This window comes from Lepidochelys olivacea (assembly GCF_965140295.1).
Source record: "Lepidochelys olivacea isolate rLepOli2 genome assembly, chromosome: 10".
In the NCBI taxonomy this organism is placed as follows: Eukaryota; Metazoa; Chordata; order Testudines; family Cheloniidae; genus Lepidochelys; species Lepidochelys olivacea.
The window spans coordinates 59278790-59301581 of record NC_140420.1 but is presented as its reverse complement, the minus strand read 5'-3'; the positions used below and the strand labels follow the sequence as shown (position 1 = coordinate 59301581).

Here is a 22792-nt window from a genome sequence, read left to right as displayed (position 1 = left end):
TCTACTACTGTACTTAACGTTTGGTTTGCACTTACCCTTCTCTATTCTTGCGGTGCTTCCCCTGTTCTCGTGAGCCCTGGTACGCTTATCAGGGTCTTACATTCCTTGAAATTAATAGAACGGAACCGTGTTTTAAACAGAGACTGGCCAGAGCTGCGAAAAGGGAGCTCTGGTCTTTTAACCAGCCGAAAGCGGAGTGTGCTGGGGCCCCGGGGGCTGGTTCTCGGGGAGGTGGTTCTCCCCACGCTCCTGCAGCCTGGTGGGACAGGGGCTGAAGCCAGTGAACAAAGCAGGGCTCAGGACCGAGGGGTTACTCCTCACACGCCGCACGACACGAGGCGTGCGCACACAGCAGCCAAGGGCTCTGGCCTGAGGCGCTCACAGGCTACCACAGCCTGGGCACCGCGGGTCAAAGAGCCACCGCTCCGGTGGGGGCAGGGCAGCCCCCGCTGCTCGGAGCGCCTGTGAAGCCCCAGGGCCCGCGGCCCTGCCCGAGCGGGGAGCCCCGCCCTCGCCTCACCTGCCTGGCCCCGCGGCGTCCCTGACTCCTCCCTGGCTCGGGGTGGGGTCTCCTGGCCGGGCTGGCCCCCTCCCCGCCAGCGGAGGCGGGGAGTCGGTGCTCAGCCCTCAGCGCGGTCGTGCCTGGTTCGGGCGGCGAGCAGGGCGCTGAGGGGAGCCGGCTGCGGGCAGGTGAGAGCGCCCGAGCGGCGCCGGGGACGAGGCGGTGGCGGGGGGGCACGCGGGGCGCCTCTGTCACCGACTCCCCCCGGAAAGGGCCGTGGCCGGCCGCAGCCCCCTTTCCCGGGCACCAGCGGCTCCCGCGCCCTGCAGCCCCCGGGCAGGGAGGGCGCGCTGCTGGCCTGGGCACTTACTGCTGCCCGGGGCGGATGGGAGCGGCCTCGGTGGTCAGGGCACGGGGTGGTGTCTGCTGCCCGGGGCGGGGGGCGCGGCCGTGCTGGCCTGGGCGCTGCTGCCCGGGAGAAGGAAGGGGATGGGCTGTGGGGCGCCTGAACGCGTCGCTGTTGCTGGGAAGTTGCACTGTGGCTCCGAGTTGCTGTGCTCACTGGCTTCCTCTCCTTTACGCCGGCTTCTTCCCAAAGGCCAAGGACGTGGAGTCCTTCCCCTCGGGAACAAGCTACTCAGCACAAGACTCCTTATAAACTCATCTGACAAAAATGGGGAGGCTCCCCGGAAGCGCTGTTAATTGCACCCTTGGTAGTATTGCTTCAGGAGGGCAACGACAGCCTTGAAGTGTCCCATTAGCATTGCTTCGCTGGGTCAGCTCCACCTGGACTGTAAAGGTGGGATTGCCGGTGTTGTCTGACGCTGGTGTTTCTACCACTGTTGTACGTGGTATAGGGGTTAAAGGCTAGTAGCTACCTGGCCGCAGCTGTGCAGGAATGTAAGCTCTTTGGGGCAGAGCCTGCTCTGTGTGTTCCTATGGCCCTTAGCACAATGGGGCTCTGGCACTAGAAATGTTAAATAAGAGAAATCAAGCTCTAATTTCTGCTGCCACTGGTGGAGCTGAATCAGTAATAGCAAGGAAAGCAGGGAGAATTTTGGAGGAAATAAAAAGAAAAGGAGTACTAGTGGCACCTTAGAGACTGACCAATTTATTTGAGCATTAGCTTTCCTGAGCTACAGCTCACTTCATCGGATGCATGAAATAAAGGAAATAAAGTCAGTGAAAACCAGGCCTGTGTCTCACCAACTTCCCCTTCTTCTGGTGAAGTTCTCTGGGCAGGAACTGTATTTTCATACCTGCTGTGCAGTTCACTGGTGATACTTATAGTAATAATGTACTGGGAGGTGTTGGCCCTGCCCTTAGATTTCAGATGAGTTCATGTGATCCCATGCTGCTGGGAACACAGGTAGGGCTATCATGTATCTCAGAAGTGTGTGGGTGTGGAGTTGCATACTAGGCTGCCTGTTGGCTAGGGTTAGTGTGGGCATAATCTTAGCACCCTTGAACCATGACCCTTTGGTGGAGATGGGGATGTGCCAACTTGTAGACACACATTCTTCTGCAGATTCCAGGGATTCCTGAAGTGGGGGCACCCCCTGACTTCTTCATCTCCCTTTTATTCTATGAATTAACTTATTTTTGAGAAGGGGATTGTGCTTGCTTTGTGTGTGTTCACTTGCATAGGAAAATCTTGGAAGATAATTTGCCCATTCATTCCTCTTCCAGTTAACCATGCGAATGATATGTTGTATGTGGTTGTATACGATGATAGCTTTATAGCGAGATCCATGCTGCCTCTGGTGAATATGGATTAGCATCAGCAGCTGGCTGAAGAACAATTTGTCACAGCTTTTACCTCTAGCCTGTACTTCCCCGCAACATGTAATTTTCTTGCTGTATGAGCTGAATTTTTGTGCAAGGTAGAATAATTTTTAAAAGGATCATTGCTGCAAATAATGGAATAGTATTCAGAGGGAAGTAATGGAAGTCCATACTTGGAGACACATGGGTTTTTGTTTTTGTTTTTTTCACCTCAACATCTCCAGTGTGCTTGACTTCTACAAATGTAGAAGACATGGTCTCTCTCCTGATGATTGTACAACATAAGACCTGGATCCTGCAAATGGATCTAGTGGGCCCTTAGGACTCCTTATGGATGTGAGGGTACACCTGAGTGGATCAGTTGCCAGGATTAGTGTTGAAATCATACTCTGACAAATCAGTTCAATTACATGGAATAGCTGCACAATAGTTAAGGTTGCATTACAAAGTTCAGTTTAATAGGAGTGTTTAACCTTTATTTTGTAAAAATCTTATTTAAATGGCCAATGCCAAAACATAGAATATAAACTTTGAGCATGATTTGAATTTTTCAGGGTGGTTTGATTAAAAATGAATTAATTAAGAGAGAATAATAATTTAGAAATCACCCCTTTTAGCAATTTTTCACTGGATTGTCTCATGCAAAACCCAGAATAGCTTCCCTAAAGCATGGAATGTGTGACAGCCAGATGTGCTGATTTGTTGATATAATTGATACAGGCATATGAGGTTGCTATTAAAAAGTTTTGTGATAAACTGCAAATTTGATTACATTGGGTATCTGTTGGAGATGGAAATGAAAGCCTCATAGAGAGTTAGTGTGTTATCAGTATTGTTGCAGGCAATGTGAAAGTAGAAAAGAATGCACAATCTTTCCTCTTAGGTTCTTATTTCCGTTCTTTTAGGGTTTTGGATGGATAGGATGTGTTGTGCTGCAAATACTGCCACTAAACTTAGCCTTTGCTTGCTAATTTAGGCTGAAGGGCAGAATTTCAGGAAGTATAGTTTTTTTATTTTCACATATATGTTATCCACTTGTAGATTATTGCTGAAAAGTTTTGTGGAAAAAGTATATTTTCAGGAGTGATATAAAGTCAGACTAACTGAACACAAAGAGATACTGAGTAAGGAGGAATCTTGCATTAGCCAGTGCAATGGACTAGGTGATTTAATAATTTTCCTCATCTCTAATTATAATTTTGGTTTTTTTTGTTGTCATGGTAGAGTGTAGTGTATTCAGTGGTGTGTGTTTGTGCATTTCCACCAAAGTTAGGATTGTTTTTCTTGAATCTTTCACAGACGTGGTGTTTTCAGTTTTGTGTATTTGTTTTGTTTTTTTCCTGGAATCTTGGCTTTTGGTTAACAAGTCTGCTTTGGAAGAAAACATTTGTAATTGTTTTTCAGTAATGAAAGGTGATATGTTTTTGTTCTGAGAAGTGTCAAGATGTCTGCTATCAATGAATGTGTATCTTAGAAGGAGTCCTTGTGGCACCTTACAGACTAACAAATTTTTTTGGGCATAAGGACTCCTCATTGTTTTCACTGAAACAGACTAACACAGCTACCCCTCTAAAACCTATCTTAGAAGGAACATTCAGCAAGGTTATAATTACCTGTATAGTTAAGTATAAGATGTTTAACATTTAGTGTAAAAATAGAATATAATAATCTTAAAATGTAGTATCTAAGAACCTACAAATAACTTGAAAATATTTAGTGTGCTGCTATGTATGCATAATGTGAGCAAACATATTTTGAAATATCTAGAATGTTATCTCTTTAAAGTGGCTTAGAAATGGTTTTTGAAGAGCGTTTATCTTTCAGATTACTTCTGACATTTGGTGTTTGTGTATTTCTGCATACACTGCAGTGGTTTCTGATAAAGGAAATGGTGGTATCTTCTTCATGGCTTAATTTTTTTCATATTTCTAAGATTCAAAAAAGTTCTGCAAGGGTTGCTAAGCATTTGTTTAATTAAAAAGTTTCTTTCTGGGATACATACTCATGGGATCAATCTCAGGGAACATGAAATGTTACTTGAGCATCAGTGCAATGCTAACTCTATAAAACAGTAATCTAAAATAGATTACAATAACGTAAAAAGTAAAACTGGAAATGGAAGACTAATGGGTATCCTCATTAGCACAGCCAGGAAAAATGTATTATGCACAAACTTGTGGTAATTACCGATGAGGTGATCTGTCTATGGATGTGCATTGCATTTGTCTGCTTACAATAGATGTTCTTATTCTCCATGACAGACTAGCTCCTTTTATTTAATACAATACTTATTTTTTGTTAGTCTAATAAATGGTATAATCATTTATATTATCCAAATTAATTCCTAGCAAAGCAGCACGTATCATATTTGTTATGTGTGTTATTAGATTATCAGACTTGCACTATCATTGTTCCTGACATTGCACTTATGACTACAATGTGGGTGTGACAGGATCCCCAGGGTGCAGCCTGGGGCTGTGGGACCACTATGTCCCCTTAACTCTCCAGCCTTGGCTGTCTCTCACAATGCTTTGCTAGTGACAAGCAGCAAACCCCTCCAGGCGCTGTTATCACTCAGCACAACAGCCTGTAGAGCCCCACATCCAGCTGCTAGATTGCATGAATGCTCCTAGAGCTACTCATAATCACACAGAGAAAAGCACACTGCTCAAGATGAGCAGTGCAAGTTTATTAATTGATTCACCACTTCATCAATAGAAAGTGGATATATACCAGCCTTTGTAAACTTGAGCAGATTTACCAAACACTTAAGGTAAACTCACTGGTAAAGATAAACAGTAAAACAACTTTATTGACTGCAAAAGATAGATTTTAAGTGATAGGCAAAGAGTCAGAGTGGTTACCAAATTAAAATAAAATACTGTATAAGCTTGCAGTCTAAACTCTCGACCCTATTAGACTGGGCAACATCTAGATTAAGCAGTTTTCTCACCCCACTGGATATTGCAATTTATAGTACACAGGTTTCACTCTTGAAACCTGGGCCAGTCTCCTCTGTTGGAGTCTTCAGTCTCTCAGTGTCCTTGTTGTTTGCAGCATCGGTGTGGGAGAGGAGGAAAGGCCAAGCATGGGGCCACTGTGTTCTGTTTTATACCCTTAGTCCATGTGCTTGGAGAACACAAGTCCAGACGTGTCTGGTGGGCATTGCTGAGTCACCAGGCAAGGTTGAGCAATTTCCCTGGTGTGACCTTGTACAAGTGAGTCATTGCATTGTAGCTCTCTTGCTGGACGACGGCTGCTGATGGTTGTTCGACACCTGCCTGGGCATTGGTTATCCCCCTGGTTATTGTCTTTGTGCAGCTAGTGTCTGGGTGCTTCCCAAAGCAACATCATATTTTAGTGACAAACATATAACACGATTCTCATAATTTCATATGTTTTAACGATATATATATTTAGATGGAACGGTGTATTTCAGCAGATCATAACCTTTCCCATGATACCTTACAAGGAATGCTTTGTATGCAATATCATAATTATATACACATGATGAATGTGGGGGTCACAGAGTGCTCCCCTGGCATGTAGAGTGTCACAGTGGGTTTCCCTTTACAGTGGACATTTGGAAGAAATGGAACTTAACTCTCTGAGTCTAAGGTATGTCTACGCTACGTTTTGAAACCTGCAGCAGCGAGTCTCAGAGCCCGGGTCTACAGATATGGGCGTGCGCTACATCGCTAAAACCAGCAGGATAGACATTATGACTCAGGATGGAACTTGGGTTCTGAAGCTCACCCTTCTCCCCAGCCGCTGAGCCCCTTTGAGACTCGCTGTTGCAGGTTTTAAAACATAATATAGATTTACCCTAATAGGTGGCTTCCTCAAACTGGGCCATGGATGCAATCAGTTTCATTTCTGTGCAGTCCTAGAAGTTTACCTCAATAGCAGGATGAAACATATTTTTATGGTGAATAAGAGTATAATGTCTATTCCAATTCCTACCCATCCTATATAGCTAAAAGTGGATCTTTTGCGGAACAGGGTTAAAGATGTCATCTGGAATGTAAAGGTGAAATGGCATGACCTCTGACTTGAATACTTAACCCTTTGGTCATAGAGTAACATGAGAGAAATGTTTTTACAAACTGGTAGTAAGACAATTAGTTAGCCTAGGCCACAAAGTTAAGCTTCCGTGCCCCTCCTGTTCTTATTATGGAAACTAGCTGTTTGTATTGTAAACTGATCAAATATGTCAAGGCTAGGAACCTGCAGAAACCTGTAATTTAAAATGGTGTATAACAATTTGAAAACAAGGATTTCATAATTGAAACACTAGCAAAACTTTAATTGTAGTGTCTTTACTATGTAATATTGTGACAGTAGATGACAAGAATAATCTTTTCATTACAAAAATAATGAGTTCCTTTTTAAATAATATTACTGTTATTATTTGTATTATTTTAGCACGTAGGAACCCTAGGTTCATATAACATCAAAATGATCTGTTCTGTCAACATTCTAGACTTATTTTTTAAACTAATTTTGTAATTTAATGCTTTCAGTAGGAATTGCACTCCAGCTTCACATAAGACATATGATATGCAAAAACCTACATGGCATTAATGTTGTGAAGTCAAACTCTCTCAGTAGTAAATGAAAGAATCCGGTTGTGTTTGCAACGTTAATTTGTCCATATAAATGTATAACTTAAATATACACTAACAGCCTACTAATTAAAAAATGCTACATATGTAATATACCGTATATACTCGTTCATAAGCCGAATATTTTTGGTAAAAAAGTAATGCATCAAAGAGCTGGAGTCGGCTTATAAACGGGTCTACACCAAAATTTGATGATTTTAAACTCTATGAAATCATTGAATTGAATATCTAATACATTGTTTTGTTTACCTGGAGTGTCTGCAGGCATGGAGCCCCTCAGTTCCCTGTGGCCGTGGTTTGCCGTTCCCAGCCAATGGGAGCTGCGGGAAGTGGCATTGGCTGGGAACGGCAAACCGCGGCCACAGGGAACTGAGGGGCTCCATGCCTGCAGACGCTCCAGGTAAACAAAATGTCCCAACCCGCCAGCGGCTTACCCTGACAGGCCGGGAGCCAAAGTTTACCAACTCCTGCAATATAGGGTCAGCTTATGAAAGGGTCATACAGTTTTTACTAGTTTTACCTATCCCTCTTGGGGGGATCGGCTTATAAACGAACAGGCTAATGAATGAGTATATACAGTAGTTATTGAAACCTTAACATCTGCATTTCCTGACTTTTTGGATGCTTTTTAAAATTCATACACAAATATGAGTCCTATGGTTAGACTATTTGTGTATGTAAGCCTTTGCAGGATCAGGGTCTTTACCTACAGTATATTAATGCAAGTTTTTTTTTTCTTTTTAAATATAGAAGAAGACGACTTTGGTAGCGAACCCTTGCAGTTGCACTGTGGAGTTGTGCAATGTTTGCGAACTGGCAATAACACAACAAACAGGATAAACAAAAGCCTAATAGAAATATTTTACTGCACTTGTGCACAAGTGAATGCACTTAAAATGTTAACATATTTTTTCAAAATTTCCAGATGACATGTTTCTTATTGAGGACTAACTATAAATGAAGTTTGAACTTTTAAAAGTTCAGGCATGTTGAGTTACTTGTTCATGTAAGTTTATATAGTACTAGAAGGGAGTAAGTAATTTCTCCTCATCCTGTAAATGGAAGTGATTGAAAAGATTTTGCTCACAAATTCCCAAAACCTTTGGACTGAAATCAAGCATTGAAAGCTTCAGCCCAAAAGAGTTTTTCAGAAAGTTATGAGTGGGGCTTACAATGAAAATTGAGGTGTAACTTGTTTGCTAACTGTAAAATATACAATAAGTTTATTATAGTACAGGGGTCAGCAACCTTTCAGAAGTGGTGTACCGAGTCTTCATTTATTCACTGTAATTTAAGGTTTCGTGGGCCAGTAATACATTTTAACATTTTTAGAAGGTCTCTTTCTATAAGTCTTTACATACAAAAATAGTTTAGTTATATATAAAAGTAAATAAGGTTTTTAAAATGTTTAAGAAACTTCAATTAAAATTAAATTAAAATGCAGAGCCCCCCGGACTGGTGGCCAGGACCCGGGCAGCGTGAGTGCCACTGAAAATCAGCTCGCGTGCCGCAGGTTGCCTACCCCAGTTATAGTGTATGTTATGTGTCCATCACATGAGGATTTGGGAAACTGAAAAGGAGAGAGTAAAGAGCTAACCTGAAAACATATATCAGAATCTGTTTTTAGTTTTACTGTAATATTTATTGGTACCTCTTGTACTGTGGTTACCTAATAACTAATATTGATAAATGACACGTTCAGTGCATTGTTACGTTTTTTGGTTTTTTGATGAAGCCTGGCTTAAAATCAGCTCTGAATTTTTGAACTTTGCCATGAAGTTAAAGTGTAATATTAAGGAAGTACCCTGTGTTCTTTCGGGCAAAGTTGTGTTCTTTTTCTTAGAAGTTAGCCAAAAGTAGAAATTGGCTTAGCTTCACTCTACACATCATCGTATTTTACCAGTCTGTCTTCTAAATCCATTACCACAGTGATAATGACATAATAGTAATGTCTAGTCCTTCCAGCCAGTATTGTGATGGAAATTTTAAAATAGGCCCCTAATACAAGGCACATTATGAGCCTGAGTCTGAAAAGTGCTGAGTGATTCAGGGTATAACATGGTGTATGACAGTGAATTTTTTAGGCCAACAGTATTTGCGTTATGTAGTAGATGAAGATCTGAAACAAAGCACTGGCTTTTCATGAAGAAAAGTATCTTAATGAAAGCAGAGCGCCTGAGCTGGCTGGACATGTTCACAAAGATCCTATTCTCATCTAAAGTAACCACTGTTGTATTGAAGAGATTTTCTCAGTCTAAAAAACCTGGAGAATTAATACACAGTAATGTTACATTATTTATCAGTTATGTCTGGTCTATAAATAACATAGTGAAGCACAAAAACACAGAAATGAAAAATTATGGCCCTCTACTCCTCCATTCACAGACACACACTTCATTACTAGACCACCACTGTGCATCTTTGATAGCACACTACTACCGTAACTTTGTCCCAGCAGGGATGCCAGACTCCAAATGTGAGTGAACAGGATTTTCCAGAACTGTGCAGAAAGGATAATGATCTGTTTGGTGGTGGTGGTAGGGAGTTTAGTTAAAGGATTAGTGGAAAGCTGGCATCCCTATTAGGGCATAGTTAAGGTTATGGTGTATTGTCTGTGGCATATGGTGGTTATCACTGAATGGGATCTTTGGGTTTGTGATTATGGAGCGCATCTTGAAACTCTTAACTGACACCTACTAGCCTGAGGACTGAGCCTACTAGAGTGGGTGAATAATACCTGTGCTCTAATATCCAAAGACTATGCCCTTCCTTCCCCAAAGCTGTGCATCCTGCAATTTAAAGTGACAGGTGTGTACTGTATATAATTGTAACATTTTCAGTCATTTTGTCTGTGTAATACATTTGAAAAATTGTGAATACTATTATAAGTAGTAACATATTTTAGTACATTCAAAGCACTGCACCAGAATTTGTCCGATAATATTTTCACCAGCTAGTCTGATAAGCTGCAGAGCTCGATGAATACTGTGAATAAAGTGTATGTTGAATTATTATTCAACATTAATACTGGTAAAATTCCTCAAATAATTTGTTGATTACTATTTGAGGAACCCAGTTTAATTTATTTCCTTATTTATTGCCCACTGTCTGTTAGGAGGGGTGTGGGATGTATGAGGTGGCTCAGGGAAGGGGGTTGGGGTGCAGGAGGGGGTGCACAGGGGGGCTCAGGGCAGTGGTGCAGGGAGGGGGCTCGGGGCTTGGAGTGCAGGAGGGATGTGAGGTAGGGGATTGGGGTGCAGGAGGGGTATGGGGTATGGCAGGGGGTTGGGGTGCATGCAGGGGGCTCAGGGCAGGGAGTTGGGGTGTAGGGTGTGGGAAGAGTTCGGGGTGTGGGCTCCAGCCCAGCACTGCATACCTGGAGCAGCTCTGGGGTGGCAGCGGCGCGCACCGGGGCCAGGACAGGCTACCTGCCTGCCCTGGCCGTGCCCCACACCGCTCCGGGAAACAGCTGGCACCACGTCCCTGGGTCCCCTGCGGGAGGGAGGGCAGAGGGCTCCGTGCGCTGCCCTTGCCTGTGGGTACCTCCCCCGAAGCTCCCATTGGCCACGGTTCCCCATTCCCCCAGGAGCAATCCCGCGGGCCGGATCCAAAGCCCTGAGGGGCCGGATCCAGCCCTTGGGCCGTAGTTTGCCCACCCCTGTGTTAGGTGCTTTCCAGACAGGTGAGATGGCACAGTGCCTGCCCTTTGGAGCTTGCACCCTAAGGATCTCTCTTGGTCTTATATTCCACATCACTTCTGTTTTTCCTACCATGTCTTTTCCTATCTTTTGTCTTCAGTGACCTGTTTCCCTCTTTCTTCTGACTCCTTTGTCTTCCCCTCCCCAACACATTAATTACATTCTCTACTTCCTCCCCTATTTTTTCTTTTCCTCTCCCATTTCTCCCCCAAATCATACTTTTCATATCATGCTTTTCTTTTCTAATTTATCCCATCATTTCTCCCTGTCTTTCTTCCACCCTCTTGCACCCATCCAGGCATAAGGCTTGGAAATCGGGTTAGTCAATTACAGCCGGAGGACTAAACGTACTAGCCACAGACTGGTATTAAAGATGGGGAATATTGTTATCCAAATGCAACACTCGGGTGGGAAACTAATCCCAGTTGCTGGGGTTCTTGTCAGGGTGCTGATCATGCTCTCTAAATCTGCTCAAGGATGGGGGGAATGCAGGCAGCTGCCATTCCCACCCCTATTCCGAACTCGGCAGAGGTTTCCGCTGGGGGAAGGGATGTGCAGTCCAAGAGGATGAAAATTGTCCCTCCTGAGATCTTGGAAATTAGTTTGAAAACAATAAGAACAAAAACATACCTCAAGGCTTTAGTAACTTCTCAGAGCTGTCCCGTCCCAGGAGGAAGTCTGCGGGGGCAGAAGCCCAGGGCTCCTGCAGCCTCCAGACTTGCTCAGTGCTACACACCGATGAAGTGAACTGTAGCTCACAAAAACTTATGCTCAAATAAATTTGTTAGTCTCTAAGGTGCCACAAGTACTCCTTTTCTTTATGCTGATGTGGATGGTGATTTCCTCCAATGGAGTTCCCCTCCATAGATGTTTCTGTGGGAGCCCAAGGTACTGTCCCTGTATCATTTTTGATGACTTGCATCTTTTTGGCAAGTGGGTGTCTGATAAATTTAAAGTCTGTCCTGCCAGGATGCGTTTTTCTTTCTGGAGAAAGAGCATTCTTTTTCTTTGATTTCTCCTGGCCCCCACTTTCTGAACCTAGGGTGGACTTGAGAGCCTTAGCTCCAACCTGTAACATCCATACTGCTATTTTTGACGCACTAGCTTGAGCTCCACTAGCATGAGTCTGTCTTCCCAAACTGGGAGGCTTGCTCCCATCTGCAGTGTAGACATACCCTAGGAGGCTGAGTGGGAAAAGGGGGACTGTGGTACTCTGATTCTGACACAAGATCTGAGATAAATCTCCTCAATGAACAGTTCTCTTTCCTACTTTGCTGCTTATCCTCACACTGCAGAGAAATTAACAAAATTCCTGTCAGGTTCACTGATGCCAACAGATTTTTCAGTAACAACAGTGAGAACCAACGGTGATTGGTTTCCCCTCTTTTGCATGCTGGTAAAGCAATAGTAGCAGCAGAGGAACTGGGGCTGGCTGGTTGCAGACTCAGGAAGACAGCACTTTATTAATTTTACTGCTGTTTTAGGTTTCTTTCTTTCTTGAAAGCTTAGATCCTGTAGATGAAAATTTACCAAAAAATGTTTCCTATTCGCCTCAGGTGAAGGGATTTTTCTAACCCCAACAGAAATTGTTGGGTTACTATTTATGCTGCCATAAGTGGAAAATATTACTTGCTCATGGAATAATTATTTCAGACATGTTCGTCTGAGCAGATTAACAAACTTCAGAATCTATTTTGACCTCAGCTGTGTGTTAGTGGAGATAAATCTAAATGGCAAAATTTTTCACTGTGGTTGAATATTGCAATTTAATGTTTAAACTTGAGAAACTAGCAGGAGGACTGCATGGGTAGAAGATTTAGTGAAGTGGTAGTCATGGAGTCCCCAGTGTTTGGGATTAGAGCACAGTGAATTTGCTTTGACCGTGTACCATCTCTGCCAACAGGGTTGGCAGTCTCATTGAAGGAGTTTATCCAAGTGTAGTTCTATTTTAAGTAGAATGGAATGGATGATGAAATCCACAGCCAAACATTTTAAATACACTTTAAATACTTATTTTTTCACATGTGCCTCTAAACATTGGATCCGCTGTATTTGAATTACATTGTTCCATTATTTGTCCTGCTGAGACACACTATTCAATTTAGAATGTAAACCTTAATTTCAGATATGATGTAATAAGGGTGCCTTTTTCATGTCCACTTATTTTATAACATATTTTGTTGTATTAGAAGACAAATGTAGCATTCCATTCTGTCCTAGGGGAAAGTGATGGTGAGACTTTCTGCAAAGTACTTTCATTTAAAAGACAAAAACTCAATGTGGTTGGTCACACCAGAAGATGTCTGAGTCATTAGCACATTCACTGACTTGTACAGGGTCCTCCCATGCTCTGCCATGCAGGAATGCTAAAAGTTATTAATATTCAGATAGCCCTGTGACACTCAAAGATCTGTGCATAACAGACTCCAGAAGGCAGGAATCTAGGAATCCTCAATTTTACATTAGACACATTCACCATTCTAATGATGCATAAACATAGAATTAAAAACTATAAGTACAGATACTATAACAATGAAAGTGTGACTAGTTGGGTAAAAATGGCAATGCTCATAAATTCAGTATTAAAACACACACACGCACCTTTCCCAGAAAATAGTTATCAGCAAGAAGCAACCATTTGGAAAGTTTTAGCACTTTTTGAGCTATCTTAGGGCAATAAACAGATTTTTAAGACTTCAAGTAGAAAAGTATACACATGTGAACACACATACTTATTACCGTTATGTTAATACAAACATGGATGAACAGATTTTTCTTAGTTTCAAAGTAAAAAGGCATCATATGCAAAAGTGATAAAGTTTGAGCTTTACTGGGCGGGGCAGGGGGAGCTACTTTCAGTGATGAGAACCTTATACTAGCTGCATTAAGCCCCTTTGAAGGGCTCAGCATGGTTATAGCAAATGTGGCTATATGCAGTCCTTTTTAAGACTGGGGCATTAGTTACTAGTGTTACTCACATGGAAAGAATGTTACACCTGTGCTTTCCAGGTTGCTCCAGCAGCAGGAGCCTTTATTTCTGAATACAAATCAGGGGGTTGGTTTAGCACTATCAAGCTCCATGCAAGACTTGACTAATTTACCTGACACTGGTCTGAGGACTTACAGCCTAGTCTGCAATAGAAAAGGTTTGCCTGTATAACCATACTGGCATAGAGATACTGACAAACTCTCCTACTCTAAACATAGATTATACGAGCATAAAGGCATTTCTGCTGGTATAGTTTACACCAGTTTTGTAAGTGAAATAAGCTATACCAGCAAAAGCACTCTTATGCCAACAGAACTGTCTACACAAGAACTTTTGCTGGTATAGGAATGTTGGGGGCAGGGCAGGGGGCGGGAATGCCACTCCTAACTGACGTTTTTATGGTGGCGAAAGTTTCTAAGCCATTAGCCAAGGTGAAAAATATCTATGCAGCCACTGTCCCTGTAATTTAAAGAAATAAAACAATGTGTACCATTTACAATAGACTGACTGAAAATGTTACCATTAATGACAGCTATCTATGCAATGAACTTTTATTGTTTATTATTTGTAATTGATTACCTGTCTTGCTAAATATTCCTTTCTTTCAGGCATCACTCCACTTGCTCTCTTATTTCCTATTATAGATCATGGGTTATCTTTTCTTGCATTTTTTAATTGTCTACATCCAAAATTTGGACTGCTTTACTTCTACCAGCATAGTTAAAGCAATACAAATCCTGTGGGATGCACATTGGTATAAAGGTAGTTATATGGTTATAGCTTATTCTTGTTCATGAAGGCGAATAAGTTATACTGGTAAAAGTCACCTTTATACTAGTAGAACTGCATCCACCCTAGGGGTTATACCAATCCAAAAACTGTGTTAGACCTCTCCTCAGAGTCTGTTTCCTTGTTTTATTTCTCCCTCCAACCTGGAGAATGCTGCTGCTATTTATTATTATTCCTAATTTATAGCTTGATAGTGGGGGAAGAGGACAGAAAATATAGAGGAGGAAGTTAGATCACACTACATATGGAAAGAAAGAGAGAGGAATATTTGATGTGGTGGGAGAGACAAATACCAGCACTGAAAACAAGACAAGAAAAGATACACCATGATCTATTTAAAAAAAAGAAAGGAGTAGATAAGAGGTCGTTCAATATTTTAATTAATGACTTGGATAACAGTGGAGAGTATGCTAATAAAATTTATAGATGACACTATGCAGGGAGGGTTTGCAAGCACTTTGGAGGACAGGATTAGAATTTAAAAGGACCTTGATAAATTGGAGAATTGGTCTGGAATGAGCAAGATGAAATGTAGTAAAGTCAAGTGCAAAGTACTGCACTTAAGAAAGAAAAATCAAATGAATAACTACATTTAAGTGGTAGTTCTGCTGAAAGGGATCTGGAGGTTATAGTGGATCACAAATTTAATATAAGCCAATTATGTGATGTAGTTGTGATAAAGGCTAATATTCTGGGTGTATTGACAGGAGTGTTGTACCTGGGACCTGAGAGGTTCATTCCACTCTACTTGCTCCAGTAAGGTCTCAGCTTGAGTGCTGTGTCCAGTTTTGGATGCCAAACTTTCACAAAGATGTGTACAAATTGGAGAGAATCCAGAGACGAACTATAAAAGTGTTAGAAGGTTTAGAAAACCTGAGCTATGAAGAAAGATTAAAAAAACTGGGTATGTTTAGTCTTGAGAAAAGAAGACTGAGGAGGGACCTGATAACAATCTTAAAATATGTTAAGGGTTATTGTAAAGAGGACAGTGATCTATTGTTCTCTGTGTTCATTGAAGGTAGGACAAGAAGTAATAAGCTTAATCTGCAGCAAGGAAGATTTAGGTTAGATATTAGGAAAAACTTTCCAACTTCAAGAATAGTTTAGCACTAAATAGGTTACCAAGGGAGGCTGTGGAATCCCCACCACTGGAGTTAAGAACAGGTTAGACCAGGGGTTCTCAAACATTTTTGCTGGGTCCCGCTTTGAAAATACTTCAGGCTGTGATGATAACTCTCCCCCCACTTCCTCCCCCCCACCCAAAAAAGTGTTAGCAAATCACTGTATATACTCATAGGAGCACTAAATGAAGCGTGTAATCATTATCCCTCCAGTGGAAGGTGCTGAAGCCTTTAAAAAAGTGTAAACCAACAGTTTTTATGAATAAATATGTGGGTATTTAAGAAACACAGTTTTTGAAAAAAGAAAATTGGCAACAGGGTACAGTTTGGAGAGCTGGAAGCCTTTTCCAGTGATTGTGGCAATAACCATAGCATTGTCCAAGGCCTGTTGCTTTATACACAACTATATACAAACAAGTATCTGGACACCTAATGTGAGGGGTGCTGCTATTTTGAAGCACAAAGTTTTTTCAATCGCAACTCCAGGGAACTGAGGCAGACTCTTAAATCGGTTCTCCACATTCACTGTCTGGCTGCCTGGCTCTGAAGGAAGTGCCACCGCCAGTAGCATAGGGTGACCAGGTGCCTGGTTTTCGACCCGAAACCCGATCAAAAAGGGATCCTGGTGGCTCTGATCAGCACCACTGACCAGGCCGTTGACTATCCGATTGACAGCGTTGTACAGCGGGGCTAGCAGGCTCTCTGCTAGCCGCCGCGCCGCTCCCAGGAAGCAACCAGCATGTCCCCCACTCTGGCTTCTACATGTAGGGGCAGCCAGTGGGTTCCAGATGCTGCCACTGCCCCAAGCACCACTCCCATTGGTCGGGAACTGCGGCCAATAGGAGCTACGGGGGCGGTGCCTGTGGACGGGGCAGTGCGCAGAGCCGCCTGGCCACGCCTCTGTAGGAGCTGGAGGGGGGACATGTTGCTGCTTCTGGGAGCTGCTAGAGGTAAGTGCTGCCTGAAGCCCGCATCCCGACCCCCCCTCCTGGGCCCTGGCCTCAGCCCTGATCCCCCTCCTGCCCTCTGAACCTCTTGATCCCAGCCCAGAGCACCCTCCCATACTCCGAACCCCTCATCCCCAGACCCACCCCAGAGCCTTCACTCCCCAAGCTCTGATCCGCCTCCGAACCCTTCTGCCTCAGCCCGGAGCCCCCTCCCATACTCTGAACCCCTTGGCTCCACCTCCGTAGCCTGGAGCCCCCTCCTGCACCCAAAACCCCTCATCCCTGGCCCCACCCCAGCCGAAGCCCGCACCCCCTCTCGCATCCCAACCCACCGACTCTGCCTGGAGCCCCCTCCCACACTCTGAACTCCTAATTTCTGGTCCCACCCCGGAGCCTGCACCCCCAAACGGAGCCCTCACCCCCTCCTGCACCCCAGCCCCCTGAGCCAGCCTGGTGAAAGTGAGCCAGTGAGTGAGGGTGGGGAGAGTGAGCGACAGAGAAAGGGGTGGATGGAGTGAGTGGGGGCAGGGCCTCAGGGAGGGGGCAGGGAGGAGAACAGGTGGGGCAGGGGGCGGGGCAAGGATGTTCAGTTTTGTGTAAGTAGAAAGTTGGCAACCTTAAGCAGCAGTGCAGAAGTAACGGTGGCATTGCCAGCAGCAGCCGCCACTCTCACGGCCCCCTTCCAATGAACCCTTTTTAGTCGGGACCCCCAGTTTTAGAAATGCTGTCCTATGCCTTCTAGGTCTGTTGTGACATGTTGGCTGAGTGTGATGATGTCATTTCATTGTCTTATGATCTCTGAGTTTAGGGCCCTAGGCATAGGCCTATTGTGCTTAGTCCTTAATCCAGCCAGGTTTGCGTGTTTAAAATTGCATGGTTGATTTAGTTAAAAGGAACTAGCCGATATGAAGTTAAGAGTTTAAAGAATACAATGATTATTAAGACAGTTTAACCCCAGAGAAATGAGAACGATCCCCAGCTGAAGAAATGAAGGGGACACAGAGGCGTAAAGAGAAGAGAAAGATCTGAAAAACAAATGCAGTAATTTTAATCAAGATTTGGTAATGGCAATGAAAAATAAGTTTGATTTCTTCTGTGATGGCACCAGTGTGGTAGACAGTGTTGCCCTGCTTTGGTGAATCAAACTATGAGGAAAAGTTCTCAGTTTTAATGAGGGGAAAGAATTTGCTGAAGCTTTTTGCTGGGTGTATCTGTTTCTTTCCCCTGATGCCTGGGGAATGTCTAAACAAACAGTAATATATCTCTGAACATTCAAGGAAACTGGGATTTATTATTTGTGTCTGAATGACTAACAGGTGAAAGAAATCCACAAGATAACTTGCATAAATACTGAACTGTAATGATTACAGAGGCACACAACACCATATATGTATATGTGTGTGTGTTTGTGTGTTTAAAGTATATGTGTGTGTACATAGAAGATTGCGTTCCATTTTGAATTTAAGGATTCAACTTTTATTATTTATGAAAAATACAGCATAGTCTCCCCAAAATTATAGGAAGTACTCATCAAGTATAGAATGAATTTTCTGAGAACAAGTGAATCCATTAATTGAGTTGAGTTAAAATTAATTTTAAAATGGGCCTTTAAGCATCTATCAGTCTTTTTTTGTCCCGAATGATCTTAGTAATGGAATAACACAGGCCCTTCAAATTTTCCATATGGTTAATATGCATTACAATCTTGTGCATAGGCTATATGTGAAAAAATTGCTTGTAGTTAAGCTGAATTATTGATGATTGTTGTACCTATTCGTTAAAACTGTATAGGCTACGAATAACTCCGTTCAAAAGACATGGGGTCTATTGTGACAGCAGAGGCAACTGAATGAATCCCACCCTTCTTGTGCATCTAATTTGCATGCCAAACTTCTACTGGTTGTGATGAGTCAGTGATATAAGGGAGATGTGCATGTGTTCATAATTCTTACGGCATATTACTTGGCCCAACTGTCGCTGTTCTTTAAGGGTTCCATAGTTACATGCTAGCTTGGCCATCAGTGCTTGAAAGGCACCTCATAGCGCTGCTGCCTCAACTTCTGTGTACAAAGAGCTAGCACTGCTGAAGAGACAGAGGGAGGTGTGGGTGGGGAGCCCCACAAGCACAGAGACATTGGGACTCTGGGACTAGGCTTTCCCATCCCTTCATATAGTGCTGACTTCACTACACAGTTCTCTAAATAAGTACACCGGATGCCAGTTAAGTGCCAGACTTACTGGTACACTTCGGCTGCTTTGGAACACTTTGGCTGCTTTGTACTACTTTGATGATGGGCAAAGCAGCTGCAAGCCCATTTCAACTAGAATACCACATGGTAAAAACTATTTTTGGGTTTCTTGTTTTGTGTTTGTGTATAAATTTAAAAAGCAGCCAATTCCTAGACAAAAACTACATTCAAATGGAGTTAATGTTGAGAGTCAAGATCAGTAACTTAAAGGTAAAAATCATTACCATGATATTGTAATTATCCCCAACCCAAACCAAGAATTACAAACCCAAGGGAATGCAAAGTTAGTTACAGTTAAAAGATATCCAAGCATATTAAAGCAGGGAAATGCATAATTAAGGCTTCTAAACATATTTGGGTTGCTTTTCATTGAAACCTTAACTGAATTTCCTGAGTTTGTAGTGAAAACTGGGCTAAGGGACTCGATCTGTAAAATGAAGGGGGAAAAAATGTAGAATAATATTTTGAACTGAAGGTAAATAAGCGGAAACATGAGGAAACAAACAGCATATATTGCATTTACTGATTTTAAAAAAATCTATTATGTGCCCATTGCTGGAGCATGTGGGCCTGATGCTGTTTGGGTACTAAAACTACCTATTGGGATAGGTCCCCAGGCTTGTCTCCAGTAGACTTTTGTACCTCAAGTTAATTGATTACCCATTAACTCGAGGTGCCAAACGTGTCTGTAAAGTCTAGTGTGGATAATCCCCATTCGCTTGTTCCAGGCTACAAACATTTGTTCTCTATCCAAGGAATCAGCCTTGTATACTATTTTAGATGAATGGTTATATAAAGCTCTTTTTATAAAGCCTGGTCTAGACACAGTTGTCCCAGTATAATCATAGAATATCAGAGTTGGAAGGGACCTGAGGAGGTCATCTAGTCCAACCTCCTGCTCAAAGCAGGACCAATCCCCAACTAAATCATCCCAGCCAGGGCTTTGTCAAGCCTGACCTTAAAAACCTCTAAGGAAGGAGATTCCACCACCTCCCTAGGTAATGCATTCCAGTGCTTCACCACCCTCCTAGTGAAAAAGTTTTTCCTGATATCCAACCTAAACCTCCTCACTGCAACTGAGACCATTACTCCTTGTTCTGTCATCTGCTACCACTGAGAACAGTCTAGATCCATCCTCTTTGGAACCCCCTAATCATTTTTGTTGCCCTCTGCTGGATGCTTTCCAATTTTTTCACATTCTTCTTGTAGTGTGGGACCCAAAATTGGACACACTACTCCAGATGAGGCCTCACCAATGTCGAATAGAGGGAAATGATTACATCCCACGATCTGCTGGCAATGCCCCTACTTATACCTCCCAAAATGCCGTTGGCCTTCTTGGCAACAAGGGCACGCTGTTGATTCATATCCAGCTTCTCGTCCACTGTAACCCCTAGGTCCTTTTCTGCAGAACTGCTGCCGAGCCATTCGGTCCCTAGTCTGTAGTGGTGCATGGGATTCTTCCATCCTAAGTGCAGGACTTGCACTTGTCCTTGTTGAACCTCATCAGATTTCTTTTGGCCCAATCCTCTAATTAGTCTAGGTCTCTCTGTAGCCTATCCCTACCCTCCAGCGTATCTACCTCTCCTCCCCATTTAGTGTCACCTGCAAACTTGCTGAGGGTGCAATCCACGCCATCCTCCAGATCATTAATGAAGATATTGAACAAAACTGGCCCCAGGACCATAACTATGTCAGTTATGGGTAGAAAATTTATTTCTTTATTTACTGATATAGTTATACGAGTTTATCCCCTAGTGTGAATACAGGTGTACTGGTACAAAGGTGCCTTCTACTGATGTAGTTTATTCTTGTTTCTGAATCCAAATAAACTATATACTGGTATAACTGCGATTCACACGAGGGATGTTGTACAGCTTTAACTATAACCAATATTATTTAAGCAGTACAATTATTGTATGTAGACAAGGCCTCAGGTTCTCTTTGAAGGAATTTGTTTTTTATCACCCTTTAAGGAATATAAAGACGTTTTGTGTCCTTGCAGCACTGGCAAAGCATCCCTAAACAGACTGAGAGCAGTCTTTGTTTACATTTCTGTAAGAAAGATTTTCTGAAAGACTTTCTTTTACAAACTTCAGATTTTGCCTCTAGGCTTCTAAAAATATGTACAGGATACTCTATTTATTTACACAACAATGATATCATTGAGCTGTATTAAGATAATTTCTTTTGGAACAAAATAAAAAGCTTTCAAGATTCACAATTGGAGGAAAATGTAGTAAAACAACGAAAAACCTCTTGTGGAGAAAGGGTGGGTCGTATCAGATGTTTGGATACAAACCAGCTATTGTACTTGAAAGTACAAACTTCTTTTAGAACCTGTAAGTGTCCCCATATTATTCAGCTATAGTTGTTGCCATTTTTTTGGTTGTACTTTAACAGGATTATACAAAATCAGCATTAGCAGTAGAAGACAAAATTCTACTTAGTAGCATAGCTGGGTACACATTTCTCTTCAATTCTTTTGTAAGTTTGGGAGAAAATCAAAGGAGAAATTGAATGTGAGCATATATATACAATTAATACTGAGATAAGTGTTTAGAGTTTGGGTTTGGGGTTTTTTTTTTAGTATTCGAAGATCCATTAGGGCCTTGTACATACAGAGAAGTTGTACTGCTTTAACTATCCGGTTCAGCTAAAGTAGTAGAACCCCGCAAGTGTGGGTGCCATTATACTGGATAAAAGTGTTCTATACTTCTATAGCTTATCTTGTACTAGAAGGGAAATAAGTTTATATTAATATAAGCACACTGATATTGGTATAACTGTATCTACATTGGAGATTGTACTAGTATAATTATTTCCATTAAAAAAAAAAACAACCCAGCCCCAGCTAACGCTATTATATTGATAACAAAATCTGTATGTAGACCAGGATGAATAGAAACAGAAAAATTACAGAAGAATAAATTGTATTCACAATTACATTTTAGATTCATGATGGTTTATAAATTGGTAGAATTTAATTTAATTACAGATTTGCTTTTGATTAACATTTGGTGTATTTGGAAATGTCCTTTTTTCTGGCTTAAAATGATGGCTTTTTTATTTAATAATATAAAATTAATAGCATGACAGTAATACATCATAATTCAGTGTGTTGTAGGAAAAAGTCAGGAGGTTACAATTAAAAAATAAAGCTTTAATTTTTGCAGTAAGCAAGGCCAATAGATAAGTCTCCTGTATTGTCACCTGGTGACAGGTGTACTGACATTCTAACTAATGGATTGAGTATTAGTAATGTAAAGAAAATGGATAATTTAAAGAAATAGTTGTTTAAAGAAAACTGTTTTGAGTCAGTTCGATATTGAACTGCATTTTCCCATAGTGGCACATTGCCTTAGGAGAGATGCAATTCAGAAGCCTGATGCTCCCATTCTCCCCTGTGGGCCAGGCTCCATGGCTGGACTATATATCTCCCATAAGGAACCTAGAGTCATGTGACTCCCATGGTGGTAACACACACAGCTCGGTCAAAGGGAAAGCTGCATTGCAATTCTGGGAGAGGTAGTCCCCCATGGAGCCTGGCCCATAGGAGAATATGGGGCCTGAACGACAACTCCTGTACATGATTGAGCTGATATGGATATGCAGCTAACTGTTTTGTTGAACTGATTTTAAACTAAATGTTTTGGGTAAGTTAAAAAACTAAAATATTCCAATTTGGGTTGAACTGACTTGAAATCAAATATTTCATTTTGATTTTCGAGACTGAAAAATTGAAGATTTTGACAAAACCACCATTTTTCAATGGAAAATACCCAACCAATTGTAGTGGCTGGACTCCTACAGGTTTGTGTGATTTCTGTTACCTCTTTGCTAATGGACCTGGTTCTCTAGCTCAAGTAGTAGAGGCTCATACTTCTAGATCCAGAGGTCCCAGGTTCATTCCCTGCAGATAACTCAAAGAGGGTCATCATTATAGTTGGCTGTGCTGTCTCTAATCACTAGTGTGACTATATTCTACTCCGGGAGCCAGGAACATAACCAGAAATCCTGACACCCAACATTTCAGTTGTGTAACCCATTGGCAGAGTATGTGTTGTGTCTTCCACGGTATGCTGGA

General features: G+C 42.2%; 1 protein-coding gene and 1 long non-coding RNA gene across 5 annotated transcripts in view; one reads left to right on the top strand and one right to left on the bottom strand.

Moving 5' to 3' along the window:
* LOC311527909 overlaps positions 1 to 935 on the bottom strand; it is a 68237-nt gene extending 67302 nt beyond the window's left edge. For both annotated transcript variants that reach the window (XR_014713476.1, XR_014713477.1), the window contains exons 1-2: positions 873 to 935; positions 36 to 104 (exon numbers count right to left, since the gene is read on the bottom strand). This is a non-coding gene — a long non-coding RNA (uncharacterized lncRNA). The remainder of the gene's footprint in view (positions 1 to 35; positions 105 to 872) is intronic.
* The window catches only part of CGNL1 (cingulin like 1), a 111650-nt gene continuing 89114 nt past the window's right edge, over positions 257 to 22792 (top strand). Inside the window, exon 1 of one of the 3 annotated variants that reach the window (XM_084642350.1) lies at positions 257 to 690. The gene's annotated coding sequence lies outside the window, so the exon portion shown is untranslated. The remainder of the gene's footprint in view (positions 691 to 22792) is intronic. The other 2 variants (XM_084642349.1, XM_084642348.1) reach the window with 2 other exon arrangements.